The 16646-nt window shown below is 39.8% G+C and overlaps 1 protein-coding gene across 1 annotated transcript in view; it reads right to left on the bottom strand.

Moving 5' to 3' along the window:
* LOC117826330 (receptor-type tyrosine-protein phosphatase F-like) overlaps positions 1–11718 on the bottom strand; it is a 462221-nt gene extending 450503 nt beyond the window's left edge. Inside the window, exons 1-2 of the mRNA XM_034702308.1 lie at positions 11357–11718; positions 11081–11129 (exon numbers count right to left, since the gene is read on the bottom strand). The gene's annotated coding sequence lies outside the window, so the exon portion shown is untranslated. The remainder of the gene's footprint in view (positions 1–11080; positions 11130–11356) is intronic.
* Between the last annotated feature and the right edge of the window lie 4928 nt (positions 11719–16646).

The following is a 16646-nucleotide window of genomic DNA, read 5'->3' as shown; positions in this document are numbered from 1 at the left end:
GGTACCTCGGCAGTGCGCAGGCAAAATGGAACAGCACCTCTCCAGCCACCAGTCCACTTGCCAAACTTTGGCCACTGTGGGACTTAAGCCGGCGACCCTCTGATTCCCAAGCCAGTTCCAAATGGACTGAGCTACTGCCTCCCTTATGTCATATTCCCTCACCTGTGACAGACTTTTCCAATAAATAGAGTACAAATGTTAGCATGAGCTTGATTTTAAATTCAAAGTGAGCTCTTCTTGGTGATTGTTTAAAAATGTACATGCCTAGTGTCCCTGCCTGTTTGTTTCTTGCCTTGTTAGACTTGTGACTTTGTTTTCAAGATCGTTGACACTATTGAAGTCAACTGTATCTATAAATGCAATAATAAAACCAGAGATGTAAAAAACCTGAAACATTTCGGAAGTGGTTTCAGTTTTTCTGCAACTTGCACGTCTTACGGTGTAACGGGTCCCCAAAATGATGGATTGGTGAACAAGCTGAATCTTTCACAACCCCGCTCTGAAAATAACGGCGTGCTTTGAGGAAATGTGAAATGGCTGATGTGCTGGAAAAGCTCAAGAAGAGAAACTGTGCAAGCCTGAGTCACAGAACAAAATGGTCTCCCCAGAGTAACACTACAGACAGCAGCAATCACTTCCTCCTCTTGTTCTTTCTGCCGTCATACTTCAGACCTGCCTCAATTGAAAACACACTGTGGGCTGTAATGGATGTCTTTTCATCGCCAGTTCTTTGCTAATTGAGGCAGAATCTGTGGGTAAATAGGTTCATTTGGTCAGGCTGGGCTTTTAACTCCAGTTAATGCACAGAGTGTTCTGTCTGATGTGTAAGAGTTGAATTATAGTCAGCAGCTCCAGGGAGAAGTTAGAACACTTCATGGAAAGTGAAGATTCTTCTTCAAACAATTACTCATATTTCACTTCCTGCTTTTAGAATGTTTCAAGTTTGTTCCAACATCATGTCATAAAAAACATGTTGTATGATGAAATGTTAGTAATCACATGTTTTTGTATGCTTTCAGCCTGAATATAAATATTGAAATCAGTTGGAACTTACTTCATTAAATATGGTGATTACTATTCCAGCTGCTCATATCAGTGAAATGTGACAATAATAAGCTACGAGTGAAGCCCTGGAGAGTCTTTTTTTTCCCCCATCATGTAGATAAACAGCACAATTAATAAATTATAAATGGTGTCATGTATAAAAGATTATTTGTGCATTATTCAAGACTAATAATAGCTCATTCCAGAGGTGTGATGCTTGTTGAGCGCAAATAACAAATTCAGCTGATAAATATCGATGAATATTTGATAAGAGCTGAGCTGTGTCAATTATTCATGTTTACTGTAATGACATCTTGACATGAAAGCCAGTACAGAGGGGGTAGGGATCCAACATACTCCATGAAGTTCAACCAAAGACATGAAAAACACACAAATTTAGCAATTTGGCAATAATAGATCAATAATACTCCAAAGCAGAGACATTATATCAACAGGAACAGCTCAAGAAGTTTATTGAAGACTACCTTTATAACATGTTTGAGGATAAAACAGCTTTTATGGGGCACCGATGGCCAAGCGGTCTAAGCGCGTCCAAGATACAGATGCTATAGTCCTCGTCGCAAGTTCAATTCCAGCCTCGACCATTTACTGTATGTCCTCCACGCCTCACATTTCCTGTCTCTCTTCAGCTGACCTGTGCATTAAAGGTGAAAATGCCTCCCAAAAATCTAACTTCAAAAACAGCTTTTATCATAATTATTTTGTTATTATCAAGGGTTCCTATTAGCACATATTGTGTTGTTATTGTATTGTAAAATCACACAATTAGACCCATTCGATCGCAATCTGTTCCATTGCCTCGTTCTTAAACTGATTCTACCACATCTTATATTACCAGAGACCCCCCACACCCAACCACACACACACAATGTGAGAACTACTGGTGTATTGAAAGGTTATCTCACTGCCATATTCCTTTATTGTTCCCATTACAGTTCTACAGCCATGTTGCCCCAGAAAGCACTGAAGCTGCTTCTTTCGACCTTTCCTCTAGAGGGTATGAAAATGTAGAAACAACACAGATTAAAGACATCTCTCTTACTCCCTTATTAGTTTTGTTGCACCTGTTGCACAAGTACTAGAACATGCTTAAGTTAGCCTCTGTGTAGCATTAGCTTGTTATGAAAATATATCTGTTTCATAAATCAGAAGTAATACTGCAAAGCCTCCTTCAGTAGCACTTCCATTTGTTTCCAATGTGATTATTAAAAGACTGTTCAAATGCGCTACACATTAACAGCTGACTGGATTGATTGTCACAACAGGGTATCCTCCCAGCATAGCTGTCGAGGGTCGAGAGCACCACGAGCCATACTGTTGCAGATGTAGACCTTTATTAGTATGATATGTAATATGTATTTGGTTTGGTTGAATGAGTTTGACATACTCTGTCCTTGTTCTGATAAGGGATGTTTTAAAGCGACCTATTTCCTAGTAGGGATGGGACATGATTTTCGAATATTAGAATATTTGTTCTCCTGGTAAAAATCGAATAGTTACTGCGAATATTTTCTCACTTTAAAGTACAATTTTTCTTCGTTTTTACTGGTGCCTGGTTGTCATACAGTATTTCCCTCAGGCGGTGGCTATAGAGCGTCTCAGCTAGCTCCTCTCAGTGTTACCATAGCTGTTAGCTTGTTTACTAATCATGTACTGCCTGTAATCTGTCTGTGTAGCTGTCTCCCTGCTTTTTGCATCACTGTGATCGTGTGTGCCGTCCCAGTCTGCACATCCACAGGTGTAGATGGCAGCTTGTTGTTATTCTTCTATTTCCCTAACTGTGGTGGATTTGGGGAAACTACAGGCCGTGGTTGAGATGATCCGCAGCCGAGTGGCTAGAGCAATCCTGCATACGATCCGCTCATTTCCCTCAGGACCGGTGCACTAACTAACTAACTATCCCCAAACAGATCAGAGTTTAGCCAAACAGCTCTGCCTGACACCTGGAGCCGTGTAATAGTTATAAATGATAGAAGTTCTGATTCTGAAGTATTTTGTAACTCAGCACTCAGAGACCAATTGAAATCAATAATTTACAGATTCTGGAGTTTTTATGTCTTTAGATTCAGAGTCAGACGGCTCAAACATGCAGGCTGTGAACTCTCTCTTGACCTGTCAACCAAAAAGTTAGCTGTCACACCCACACAGACCTGAGAAATGGTCTGAACTGGCAAATAAGCTGTTTTTGAACGGAGATTTTTCATAGTTAAGGATGTTTATTTTCACTCAGATTTTTGTTGATCCTTTATTACACATTCAATTTTGATATTCTATATGAATTTTAAAAATTCCATTTACGTTTCAAGAGGCTTTAAGTTTTGAAACTTTGTGTCCGTGTCATTTTTGGCAGCATAGTTTTGTATTCCCACCCCACAAAAAAGAGCTGGTGGAGCCCTTTAGTCAGCTGATACACACTGAGACATGCTTTAAACCTAAAACTGCCCTGATGGTTGAATGTAATATGAGACTACATGATGTTTGTACCATGTGATAGAAAATCAAAAACAAAAATGAGTGTTGGAGTAAGTTCTTACTTCCTAGTATAAGCCTTCATAAACTTCACCAAGAGCAAATACGGGTTTGGAGCCAAGTGCAGGGGACTGTAGGTTGGAAAATATTTGCCATCAAACTAAAGCATTGTTTGTTGTGGTCTTTGTATTGGACCTTAAAAAAAAAAAAAGACAAACACATCATGCTCCGTGAATTTATGTAAAATGTACACTAAAATTGCAGATTATTACCTTCTTTGAACATGTAGTCCAGTCCAATTCATGCCTGTGTCAGAATGCACAATTTAGCCACAAAGAACCATCTGAAAAACACTCTCGCAAACCAAGGACATCCACACAAGCTGCCTTATTGGGAGGTTGATAAAATGGTTATGGGATGCATTGAAACATCATCCGCACATAAGCTAAAACACATTTCCATATCCCATTCCTGTAGGAAAAAAAAAACACATTTGAAGGAGGAGGGGGTACGTGCAGCATAAGAGGAATGGAATAATCTAAGCTCGGTGACCATACAACCTTTGGAAAATAATAAGGTGAGTGGAGTTGCAGGTAGGCAGGGAGGGAGATTTGTGAGATTTTATCACATGATGGCAAAGGCATATTAATCATAGTCTGGGAACACATGAGCACAACAGTAAGAAAAGAACTCGGGAAAGGTTAATACGTGGAAACGGGTGTAATAATGTTCGGCGTTGGAATACTAAAATGGTGCGTTCGACATGCAGCAAAGCAATCACTGCACTTTGCCACATGTCATTGTACATAAGGCAATGCAACGGAGAAAACGGCGACAAAGAAATGTGCTAAAAGATGTTTATAGTCTGCCAAACAGCATGAATTTAACAATAAAAACAGAATTGTTTGTGTGTGGGAAGCTCTGCTGGTTAAAGATGTCAGTTTGAATCTGACTCAGCCCTTCCTGCATGCCAGCCCCTTTTCTCTCATGCTTCCTGTTTTTCTTTTACAGAAATCATCTGAAACATCTTTTTAATCATCATCAGCAGCCCACGTATAAGGAAAATAATCCTCTCCAAAACCTCTTCAGACATAGAGGGAAGACAATGTGTTAACTATTTTCAGCTTCAGTTATGACTCATTTTTTATGACCTTGATGATGACAATAAAGAGAGCCACAGTGGAGGGAACAAAAGCAAAGCTGGCACTAAATAAAACCAAACTTGAGTGATTCAGCTCAGCTTCTTTTTGACAGTCCAGCAGGGTACAAGCTTTACATCTCTGTTTCAAATGCAAAATCAAAGAGACTGTGTACTCATCAGCAGGCTACAGAGCCGGCTAGCTCCCTCATTGTCTCGCGGCATGGATGTCTTGGCAGCTGGCCCTGGAACTCATGGTGCCATTGCTCCCCACTAATGAATGCAGACAAGAATTCAAAGGTCATATTGGAAAGTAGCAGCACAACTCAAGTGCTCTGTTCTGAAGATGTGCAAAATTGCTGACAAAGACAGAAGGACAACAGTGAGGAGAGATCACATGGAAGAGGAATGTTGTCATCAGGGAAACCGTCTCAGTGTCTGATCTTATAAACTCACCAATTCATGCTTCTCTCAGCTTTTCAATTTAATAACAGTGACTGTGGCATCTTTGTATGATCAAGGGCGTTAAACACAGATGTTGGAAATATGATTCCATTTGAACAGTCAGCTTTCAAGTTGGAGGTTTTCATTTCACTTGAAAAAAAAGGTAAAAATGAATCCACTTTTATGTTGTTTCAAGTTGAATCACAAGAGGACTGGACCTTGACTATCACAGCTCCCACCACAGCAGCTTAAATCCTTTCAATCATGCAGGTTTGCAGCATTTGGACTGGCATGGCGGCTCGGATGTAACCACTTAGCATCATCTGAATCGGTGGGAGCTGGTACAGTATGTCAGTCAGGATCCAGAACCGTTCTGCATGAAGGAACTTATTCTTCAAATTCATTCATGAAACACACTATTATCTAAAGTGCCCTGTTTTCACAAACATTACTCTCACTTGCAGACATGGTGTATTTGAAAACAAACTCTAGAAAAGTAAGTAATTTGGGACATTTGCTGAGCTCACCATCAATGCAAATCACAGCCTGACAAGATCAGCATAGCAATTTCCCCTTTTTTTGCGGTGAAAAGGTGTTGTAATAAGCATGTCGCTGGTTCAGAATAACAATCCTAGCCTTCCAACACAGTATTGTGCAACATCAATCAGGACTGTGGGTACTAATGGAGCTTCAGTGGCCATCAGAGGAGGGCAGCCCATTGATAGATGAGGGAACACGGCACAAACAACCCCATGCATACACAGAAAAACACAAACACACTCCCATCAATCTGCACCAAAGTAATGATAATGTCTTATGAGAGGCATAGGCGATCCACTCACAGCACTGAGATTCAAAGATATGGACAACACAGGAGTAATAAAAAGTGAAGCAGAATAAACAGATATCCTTCTACTGCTTTATTACACTGAAACATTACTGGCAAAGTTAGGGAGGGAGACTATTTAATTAGACCCCTATTAATCACTGTAATTGGTCATTCAGCATCCCAGGAGTCGAACCAGCCAATAGCTGTTAACCTTCTGTCTCTATCCCTGCTGTTGTCCCTCTAAATATTAATATACTGGTGGGCATCATTTCAGTGACCCCTGGGAAGAAATTTCATTGGCTCTCAATAAGGGGTTGATTATCTCCAACTGCTTATTCATGCGAGGTGGATTACTCCTCAAGAGTACTTTGAATTGGTATCTCGTACAAACACACACGCTTTGTTTAGCTGAGAACCCGAGCAACACTCAGATTACACCTACAACAAAGACACCACTAATATCAAAAAGAGAAATGTCACAGAATAATTACGTCGCTCTGTTTTTTTTTTACCACCTAGTTTTGTCAGATTACTGCAACATAATGTAAACTGCTGGGATGGAACTACACCGGTCTGGCCTTTGTCAAGTACTGCGTCTGGGGAAATTGGTTTTTCATAATGTAGTGCAATGCAAGACTTCACATTATTTGAGACTAAATATGGTGTGACTGTAGACTGGGTGTTCTGCACATGTGCCAAGTCTGTACATACAGCTGGTGCCCCCCACAGACCGGGAAATAACTGGCACACAAGGCCATCTGTCAGGAAGTAAAGAGCCAATTCTGAACAGAGCAGCCACCAAGGCCAAAAGGGTCGGAGGAAAACTGGGGCTCGAGGAGGATCCTACTTGTAGTCAAAGGAGAACAATACTAAGCCTGCCCCGTAAAAGTGAACTATCTGACCATTTAGTCCAGAGTACACCGAAAAAAACATACATTTGTTAGGCGAATCTTTGCTCTTATTTATACACTCTACCATTCTAAACAGAGACAAACAAAAGAGTGGTAGATTATAAACCCTACTTTCAGACTCTTAAATAACCATCCAGTGTTCATCGTTGACAAAGTTTTCACCAGGAGCTCAATTATCTACAACAGTCCCCCCTCCAAAACTAACACACCCCGTGATTAAAATTGGCAGTCTCGCGCTAAAATCCGTGTTCCTCACATTACTTGGCAGGGCTTTGCAGCACTGCAAGACAAGCTGCTAACATCCGCTCAGTTATTTTTCCTGATAACTAAAAATCCAGATGTTCAGTTGCTAAAAGTCTCCCGTCTCGTTTAATGATGTGAAGAGACTAAGAACTATAAAATCAGTCAGCTGAAAATGTTTAGGATGTCGGCCATACGCGCAGCAAGTGGTACTTGTTGGAGAACTAAAAAAAAAAGCCTCTTATATGTAAGACTGGCTCTTGTTAGAACAAAGGAGGCACTGATTTGAAGGCCATCCTGAAGGGCCAAATCCTATGAGTCAGGTACTTAACTAACTATAAAGGCTGTTTTTTTGAATGTGTTTTTTTTAAATCTGAAATAAACACAATGTACTCTGATAAAAAGCTTAAGTACTCACCCCATCAAGCCCTCATGCTAATATTCTCCACTGATAAGTTATGAAATCTACCACATGGCTCCAAACGTTCCCCAGAACCAAGACACGAGGACAGATGGCGGTAACTGGGCGACGAGAACCAGTACATCAACAGGGTTACTACCTGGGTTCCTCCCTTTACTGGTGTTTTGTCATGTTGGGACAACAAAAGAGAGAAATAGATAGAGGAGTCAGAGTGGGAGACCTGTTTAGGCTGGACATCACACCTGCTGTGTCAGGCTGTACGCTCTACCTCCCCCTGCTTTCCTGGGACAGAGAGGAGGGGTAGAAACAAAAACAGATGAAGGAAAGAGAACATAGAAGGCGGAGCCATGGTTAGAAGGATATTTGGGCTTGACATCAGCCCTGCTGGGCCAAGCTGTACGCTCTACCTTCCCCTACTCACCTATTTTTTTATGAGGAAAGGGGGGAGAGGAAAAAGGAGAAACAGATGTGGGAAAGAGGACAGGGAGTTGCTGAGCCAGGGTGAGAAGAATGTTTGGGCTGGGCATCACACTTGCTGGGTCAAGCTGTACACTCTTCCTACTCCCCCATTTTCCTATGGGAAGAGGTCAGAGGGAGAAAGGAAAATGGATGTAGGAAATAGGACAAAGAAAGCAGAACCAGGGTGAGAAGAATGTTAGGACTGGACATCACCCCTGCTGGGTAGGGCTGTGTGCTCTACCTCCCTCTGCTTTCCTATTTTCATGAGGAAAGGGAGGAGAGGAAAAGAGGGAAACATGTTAGAAGCCCGTTTAACCTAGAGCCCACCCCCTGCCAGGTCAGGCTGTACACTCTACCTTCCACTACTCACCTATTTTCATGAGGATAGGGAGGAGAGGAAAAAAGAGAAACAGATGCAGGAAGGAGGACAAAGAAGGCGGGGCCAGGGTGAGAAGAATGTTTGGCTGTACGCTCTACATCCCCCTTCTCTCCTATTTTCATGAGGACAGAGAGGAGGGGTGGAAATAAAAATGGATGGAGGGAAGGCCGAACCAGGGAGAGAGAGCTGTTCCAGAGCTTACACATGCGAGGTCAGGCTGTACGCTCTACCTCCACCTACTCCCCCATATTCATAAGGTTATATGAACACTGTGAGGTAATAAACCTTGAGTAACAAGTTCTCAGTATGCTGCATTGTTCTTGCTTCCTTACAGGTAATTATGCTTCAGAGCATCTAATAACACAAAATGATGGTACAAATGCTGCACTAGCTTCTGTTCCCATTTCTCATGAGCTCTAAAGTAGGACGTGTCATGTCTCAGGCTTTTTTTTGTGCATATAAAAAAGACTCACTCCTGTCAGTAGTGTGTTTGAATTAACATATGAATGTCCTCTTTGGAGAAAATAAATTGGCCATACAGCTGTGGCATATCCGGGTGCTGACTGAATATCACTGTTGAATAAAAAAACATTTGTTTGTTTGGGTTGAACAAAATAATAATTGGTGAAGCACCTAACTTGCAGGGAATGCCAACATACAGCTCTGTTTGTCTGATCATTTAACAACTCCAACCTTCATCCATGACAGACTTTGTGGATCTATGATGTTACCGCACATTTCCCCCAAGAGTCATACTCCCTACGGCTGCGAGAGATCTTTTTATCCTGTGCATAAACACATTTTGTTATTCAAGCATTTGCTGACACTACCAATGTTCTACAAGTCTCAATATGTTAAACTGAACAATTACAAGACCTGAAAATCAAAAGTACACTCTGGTGACATCACAACTCTCCCATTTTTCAAGTCACTGCCCTCGTATTAATCATCAAGCATATCAAACTGTTTGTGTCACTGATTCCTGTCCCCGTCCACTTCATCGCTCTATTCTTTTAATTAATTGAGTGAATATTCATGCAAGATCATAACAAGAGTAATCTTCTGATACAGCTGATGCATTATGAGTCAGATGTTTAGAACCCAATGAGTAAAGGGTACTAAAACAGCTTAATCAAGTGCTCTTGCTAAAGGCCATAATTGTACTCTGTTTATGTGCCATGGTGCTCCACTCCCCCCCTTTGACTTCCTGTTATCTGGAGTATTTACACTGCAGCATTGCTGTGTGAGCGATTAATTAAAATGCTGTCGCTTTCAGTCCACAACAACACAGCCATCAAGGCGGCTCAGTTGGAATTGATTTCCAGGGCGCTGCTTCTGATGATCTACTTTTATTCCATTTCCATGCGAAGCTGTGATATATGTGATTATTAGTATTATATGGGAACACTTCACTTGTGACTGATGAAAGTACAGCTTAAATAGTCGATTTCTAGAACATCTGCGTCATTGGTGAAGCTGAGCTTATTAACACTGATGTAAACAAACAGCATCAGCAAACCGCAGACACTTTGGTGTGTGTTTTTCAAAGGTATATCAATCAGTTTGAGCAGGGTATCATGTTCCAACCTTGTGTTTTTGGAGGTGAGGCTACCTTTTTGTTGAGAAAAGATTATGCCTGTGAGAAAAAAAAACACATCCTGATAGATTTCACATAGCCTAGTTGCAGAGATAAACTTGTCACTCCCCACTGGCATACAGAAAGCTCACCAAAGCAGAGACTGAGGCAGAGACGATAATAGACGTCTCAACCAAAATATAATTAAATACTAAGCCAAAAGCAGCTTTTATAAAGACGCTGTGTGGATTGCATCAATATATTAATTTAAGTTTTAAATTTCTAATTACACTTTTTCACTACAGTTCACACGATTTCAAGTGTGGAGAAAATGTTCCTGACTGCCTTTGTTTGACAAAAGCCATGTTGAGCTTTAAGCCAGTATACAATTTCACTCTGCCAGAGACCTGGTTTGAAGTGAGCACAAAGGAAACAAGCCCAAAGAATGGCAGCAACCTTTCTAAACCCATCAATCCATCTCCTATGCAGCAGCAGGCTCCAGAGTGAGCACCGTGCGGCAAACACAGTCCCATAATTTCCTCCAATGAGAACAAAGCTTTCAGTCACAGCACCTGACAGCAGATCTATTAACCTGAGCATATTAAAACAATCACACAAGCTCACAGATTATGTTTATGGAAGGGTGTGTGGTATGTAAAAGCAGCATGACAATCAGTACATGCAGTTTATTGCTGGAGGTAAGTGCAACAACATAGTGCAACGACCAGCAGCTCAGCACTCAGTGATTATGATATGATAAACAGCAAAGCCACGGTCCAGCCTCTGTGTTACAAAGCCATGTTGAGCTTCCCATGAATCAAGTATTACAAGGAAATAATTATGTGAAGAGGCTGTGTGTGAGGCAACAATCATGCCTGTGTCCCTACAGCAACACTTTGCCTCCATTAGAGACCCCGGTGTACAATGAAGCAAAGGGAAACCTCCACAAATGAGAGGAAAAAAACGCAGCTTAACCAAGTTATCCTTCACCTCCATTTATAACACAGCATGAAATCTCATAAAACACACAGCAAATTAAAAAAGGCAAAAATAGAAGAAAACTGCACACAGAGAGCAGACACAGAAGCCAGGCAGATATAACAGAGAGCAGGAAAACTCATAAATAATGTCTCAAGCTCATGCACTTACCTTTGTTTAGCCAGGACCACCAGCACAATTACTCCTCCAGGAGGCCTCCCTACAATGACATTTTCAGAAATACATTACAAAGGCAGCAGACAGTCATTTCAAAGCTTCCATATATTAATTGATTTATTTAAAGATTTATTTATTTTAGCTTACTTGGACCTCGAAACCAACCGTGAGCACAAAACTAGCTTGAAAGGTGATCTGAAAACTGTTGCACAGGTGCTTCTACATCCACCAATTAGCAAATCATTTATTATGAGCACTGCTCTTGCATACCTGGCGTGTTTCAACTCTCCCTGTTGTACTTTTAGAAGTGTCTACTAACTCCTCAAGGACATGTCTCGTTTTGAAGCTGCTAAATTATCCACCGTTTTCATTCATCTGCAAGTAGGTACCTTTGGCTTTGTGCAGTGGGGGGGGTAGCAGCTAGTGTGAAGTTTCAGTTTTTTTCAGCGTTTCTTTCTGTCAACAGCTGTTAACTTCCACCAAGAGTGAAAGGAATAAACTTAACATCTGTATTGTTCATTAAAATATGACCTGAAGTTTGCAGCACGTGGCTTTGTGAGGGCGTTTCACTTGCGTTCAGTTGTCCTTCTGAGCGGAGGGATACACGACATGTCTCTGCACAGCTGCGAAGTCGCTCGTTTTGTATGGAGGCCCAAAAGTGTCAAAAACCTGAATAGATTAAATTAAAATAAACAATTTGAAGTTTAATTCATAATAATCTGATATTGCAAGTAAGTGCTTTTGCTAACAGGACTTACTTTACCTAGCATGTTTCAGAAATCAATTATATTCTAGTGTTCAGTTTTTTTTAACACAGTGAAGAGTACAGAGGCATAAAGCAGGCATGGATCCTTACATTTTATTCACTCCATTTTCCTGTGATATTGAGGAGACGTCAGATGTTTTCTAGAGATCTTCACTTAAAGCTGCTGTTGGTAGTCGTGATATAAAGATCAGTTTGGAGAGAGATTTTGATTTTCAACACTACCCCTCCCCTCTCTGCTCCTGTATCCCGTCCAAAAAAGATTGTTGTGCACGTTCTATGAGGAAGTAGTGGCTTCCCAGCTAATCATGGCGACATAGTGGGGCCCCCACTCTACTTATCAGGACGGAGGATTGGAGATTAGCTATGATTGGTCCATCATAACGGGAACGAGGGGAATAATAATATTGTTTAATACATAGGCATTGGAAAACACAGAGATTTCGCAATAGTCTCAAATTACTTCACTTACCGATGATTACCGATGGGTATTATGACCTTTTCTCCAAACCTAGCAGAAAAAAAGTAACGTTTTTGACACCATTCCTACCAACAGCAGCTTTAATATCAGCTGATTACAATTCCTATCCCCAGAATTGCTAAAGCAAAAAAAACTAAGTTAGGCAGAACTAACCTCATCAGTGTCAGCAGTGGTAGGATTCCATATCATGGTCTGGCTTATTAAAGTGACCAACCTTTTTTGTTTTTTAGATTGCCAGAAAATAATCTTAACATCAAAAAACAATTCAGAAAAAAAGCCAGCTTTGTTATTTTCAGACTATGAGATAAATTAATCAGTTATAATGGGAAACCCAGTATCGTTATCCTGAGGTAATGAGAAGACAAGTCAAGATTCTGAGGAAACAACAGACAATAAGTTGTCATCATGAGAAAACCAGCTTTTTTATCTTGAGATAAAAAATAAAAAAGTAAAGGTTTGTAAAAACAGTGAGAACTAACCTGTTCTCACATGAAACAGAATTAAATAAAATGTTATATGGATGCATATCCACTTCAGGCAAAATTGACAACAAAATATTACTGATTTGATTTGCTAATATGTTTTACATTAATGTTACTTCTGCATGGATCAGGTTCACAGGCAAGGGTTAGTTTGTTCCTGTTTTGATAAAAGTATTAAGCTATCACACTAGAGTTATGGATGACTTATGCACTTTGGTTATACTTAAGGAAAGTTCTTGTGTTTTTATGATATTGATAGGTGACTGATATTCCTAAGTATGATAGGAAGTGAATTACATGATGCTAAAGATTTTGTTCGCTACTTTCTGTGTGCACATTTTGAAGCTTTGCAGATTAAACTAGTGCAGCATCTTCAATTTTGAGAAATAGGGCATCAATTTTCATGTAAAAATGTACTTACTTACTGACTTACTGACTTACTTACTTACTTACTTATTTATTAATTTATTCACTTATTCATTTATTTATTTTTTCATTTACTGATTAACTTATTTATTCACTTACCTACTTATTTATTTATTTACTTACTTACTTACTTACTTACTAACTTACTTCCTAACTTTGTTACTTGCTTACTGACTGACTGAATGACTGACTGACTGACTGACTTATTTTGGAGTGGAGCTATTCATACCAATAGTGCACCACTTTGTAAAATCGTATTAAGAGCTTATCTTTCATACTTCATTCATAATTAATTTTTAAACATATTGGTTTTGTTGATTCAAATTTATATAAAAGGAATTTTTTCTTTTTATTCTGCAGTAGTAAATATTTTAATTTCAATTTTCAAACACTATAAGAGAGAATGCATTTTTGCAGCAACTATAATATCCAATTAATGTTATGTTTTATAAGAGGAATTAAAGTGCACAGTGTGTTTAAAAAAGGGATAATTGAAACAGCTAAATTGTGCTCCATGCACTGACTGGACACTGCCTCATTACTCTTGTTTAATATTATTTCTTTGGCCATTTCCTTGGATGCATCACTCTCAGTTTAATATGATTTGTATAAATAGAAAAAATGGTCAGGAACATTGCAAATGCTATCTCATATTTTGGTTGGAAGAGAGGTAGAGGTAGCAGATGCCCAGATAAGTTGATTTTTTGTCTTTTCTGTTCCTTAACCTGAAAAACGGATTTTATTGCCCTCATAACTACAGATGGAGGCTTTGCACATTATGGTCCATAATCCAATCTGTGAGCTCCCTGAATCGGAGGTGCAATGACGTATCAATATTGTCCTTGGTAGAGAGACAAGGTGGAAATTCAGCAAAGCGGCGCCGAGAAAATGTTAACAAAACCACTGTGAGAGAGAAAAAAACAACTTTACTGGCTTTAAGTGTGCACCAGCTGGGAATACGAGGTACAAGGTTGTAGCAATGTTTCCTCTGTACTCAGTGAGTTGGACCGGTCCACTCCTGCATAAACATTACCACCACTGTTATGTAAGTTTGATTAATGTTAAACACTCTGAATGTCATTAAGTAAAGAGCTCTGTTGTTAGATAAAGCTTTTAGTACAAAATGAACTCTAAAGAGCTGAAACAAGAGGCAAAAATCCATCCAGCTGCAATGGGAAAAATCTAGATGATTGTGTTGTGGAGTACTTCCAAAAAACATGCAGTGTGAGTTTATTTAGGGTTATCCTTGGGCTTTTACTGCAGAAATACACCATGCATTCAAAATATTAAAAGACAAATCATGCTGACCAGGACGCCATACGAAAAGGATGAATTCAGGAATGTATGGGGATGTTCTGCCAAGCCGCAGGCTCTGTCGGAAGCATTAACTTTTTATTGTCCTGTGACATATATGCTTATATATTCATCTCACTGTCAGGGGCTTTAGAGAACATTCATCAGAGTGAGCTGTTACCAACAGCCCCGGTACACCCGTAGCGGAATCTAACATAATCTGTCTTGATGTGGAGAAAGATGTTTTGTAAGCAGATTGCGTTTTATTAAAAATTTCAACATTCACATCCTGTGCCTCCTTGCTTCTTTTTTTCCGGATCAAATGATGCCAGATGCTTTAGCTGTCAAGTGCCCCATCCCACAGCAACATAAACACATTGAGACACTTATAGTCACTCCTCTCACCTGCCAACTGGCTAAATCCCATCAGCGTTTAATTCAGGGGGTCCATGATGGATATTTTAATACTACTGAATAAAATTAGTTGTAACCAACACCCATTTTATGTATTTCTGGACTAACATCATTTCATTAAGCCTCAAGAGTTGGGTCAAAAGCCTCGTATTTGCTCCTCTGAAGTTCCCCTTTATTCTGAAGGAATTTTCCAGTAGTTTCCTTATTTGTTTTCTGAGTATTTACTCGCTAATAGTTGATTTAATTGCTCCAAACAAACGATATCTTTCAGAAACACATTTCAGCACTGCCCAGTATCCACATCCTTGAACAATGACAAGCTTTCAGAGAGGACAGAATTAAAATTCAAAGGCAAGGCGGTTCATTTTAGTTCCAGGAACCGCTGTGTGAAAAACACTTGACTGATTTTAATCACATTCTTATTTATTTCAGCTTGAAGCTTAGAGTGACTATTTAAAAGCCAGTGATTTTCACTGTATTCTCATAGTGCAACAGCACCATCTAGCAGGGCTCTTTGTGTCCTAGCTGTGCTCACTGGATCCATTAGATATTCTCTCTAAAAGCCCTGCCTTTACAGCACTGCTGGAACAATAAGCATTTGTTTGCAGAAACGGATTCTAGTAAGACTACTTTATCTCCCTGTTTGATATACATTCCAATGAGTCAGGATTAAGCTTGCTTATATGTGTCTGCACTTTTCAGTCATAAAACTGTCGAAATAGGAGGAATGAGTCGTGGGACATGATGGACATTTGGTAAATACAGCCAAATCTGTCTGGGAGTTATACCAGGATCCCTCTCAGACATGACTGTAAACACAATTTGCATTAAAATAGCATGCATAAAGTAGTATTACGGGTAGAAGATAATCCTCCATATGAGTCATTATGCACTTACTTCTACTTTGTTCAGTTAGCTTGTAATGAAACATCCAAAACTGTCATTGAAATTATGTCACAAGCATAAAACAAATGATGAAACAGAGAGGGTTTTAATGTTGCATCATTACTGTAGAGCAATTTAAAGCAACTGTCGCAAAGCACTACTGCAGGACTCTTCACAGTAGACGATATACCTTCAATTACTTTTTTGCTGAGCTACAAATGAGCTAATTGAACATGTGGTGTGATGTACTCTGAAAGTTGATATTGATTGAACACAGCATCAAGAGTCCTGTGTTTTCAACAAAGTGGCTGGATTTCAACTTGTGGACTTTTGCTGAAAGTCATTTCCCACTCTCTCCTGGTTTCCCAGAACTCTATCCTCTGTCATATCCTCTCAATGAAAAGGCATATGAGGCCAAAGTAAAAGTAAGAGAGATGTAAGTGAGGGAAACTGCTGGGCAAAGCTTTGCTCTGCCCTGAACAGAGACCACTAGATAACATGGTTGTAATGTCATAATATCAAAGTGTCACTGATCCTGCCAAGAACAACAACAACAACATCCCTTAAACTACAATACCGTATATATATAGGTATTTATTTCCTCCCTGAATTCAAGAATTACTGTAATGAAACATGTTTGATGTTTTTAATTCCTGAGATTCTTGTTGTCTTAAGCAGTGGCGTGTCCAGACTTTTTAAATGGGGTGGCCAAACTGGAGCACAGATACAGGCTTTGGTGGCCAAGTTTGTACACCCACACCCATACATTAATAGCATTTATCCTATTTGTCTTCACTATCTACTTCAACAGCTATC

Source organism: Notolabrus celidotus, chromosome 15 (genome assembly GCF_009762535.1).
Source record: "Notolabrus celidotus isolate fNotCel1 chromosome 15, fNotCel1.pri, whole genome shotgun sequence".
Lineage (NCBI taxonomy): Eukaryota > Metazoa > Chordata > Actinopteri > Labriformes > Labridae > Notolabrus > Notolabrus celidotus.
Note: the sequence above shows the minus strand (reverse complement) of the source record. Positions and strands in the feature narration are given on the sequence as shown.